Here is a 1,768-nt window from a genome sequence, read left to right as displayed (position 1 = left end):
TATATACCACACACACCTAACTGGAATGCTCCGATATACCCCACACCACGCACTGTAACACACTGATATACCTACACCCCTCACTGCAACACATTGATATACTCCACACCCCTCAGTGTAATACTCTAATATACCCCACACACCTCACTGTAACACACTGATATACCCCACGCCCCTCATTGTAACACATTGATATTCCCCAAACCCCTCACTGTAATGCTCTAATATAGCCCCCCCAACTCACTCTGAGATACCTCACACACCTCACTGCAACTCTCTGATATATACCACACACACCTAACTGGAATGCTCCGATATACCCCACACCACGCACTGTAACACACTGATATACCTACACCCCTCACTGCAACACATTGATATACTCCACACCCCTCAGTGTAATACACTGATATACCCCACACACCTCACTGTAACACTCTGATATAACCGACATACCTCACTGTAAAACTCAGATATACCTCACACACCTCACTGTAACAAGTTGGTATATCCCACACAACTCACCGTAACATTCTGGTATACCGCACCTCACTCATAGTAACACGCTAATGTAGCCCCCACACCTCACAGTAACGCTCTAATATAGGCCCCAAATCTTACTGTAACACTCTGATATACCCCACACCCCTCACAGTAACACATTGATATACCCCACACATCTCACTGTAACGCTCTGATATACCCCACGCAGCTCACTGTAACATACTGATATACCCTACACACCTCACTGCAACACTCTGATATACCCCACACACCACACTGCAACAAACTGATATACTTTCACCCCTCACTGCAACACATTGATATACTCCAAACCCCACAGTGTAATACACTGATATACCCCACACTCCTCACAGTAACACTCTGATATGCCCCACACAGCTCAATGTTACACTCTGATACACCCCAAACACCTCAAAATGACACTCTGGTATACCACACTCCCCACACTGTAACACACTGATATACCCCACACCCCTCACTGTATCACTCTGATATACCCCAAACACCTCACTGCAACACTCTGATATACAGCACACACCTCACTGTAATGCTCTGATACACCCCACACACCTCACTGTAACGCACTGATATACTTACACCCCTCACTGCAACACACTGATATACTCCACACACCTCACTGTAACACACTGATATACCTCACACCCCTCATTGCAACACTCTGATGTATCGCACCAGTGTAATGCTCTGGTAAACCTCACTCCCCTCTCTGTATCACTGATTTACCCGACACCACTCACTGTAACACTCTGATATAGCCCCCACAACCCTCACTGTAACACACTGATATACTCCACACACCGACTGTAACACTCTGATGTACCCTACACTCCTGACTGTAACACACTGATATACCTACACCCCTCTCTGCAACACACTGATATACCCCACACACCCACTGTAACACTCTTGATATAGCCCACACTCCTCACTACAACACATTGATATACTCCACACCCCTCAGTGTAACACTCTGATATACCTCACACCCCTCACTGTAACTCTCTGATATACCCCACACACCTCACTGTAACACACTGATATACCCCACACTCCTCACTGTAACAAACTGATATCCTCCACACACATCACTGTAACACACTGATATACCTTCACCCTACACTGCAACACATTGATATACTCCACAACACTCAGTGTAACACACTGATATACCCCCCACACCTCACTGTAACACTCCGATATACCCCACACACCTCACTGTAAC

The sequence above is a fragment of the Chiloscyllium plagiosum genome, chromosome 5 (genome assembly GCF_004010195.1).
Source record: "Chiloscyllium plagiosum isolate BGI_BamShark_2017 chromosome 5, ASM401019v2, whole genome shotgun sequence".
Classification (NCBI taxonomy): domain Eukaryota; kingdom Metazoa; phylum Chordata; class Chondrichthyes; order Orectolobiformes; family Hemiscylliidae; genus Chiloscyllium; species Chiloscyllium plagiosum.
This window is presented reverse-complemented; position numbering follows the sequence as displayed.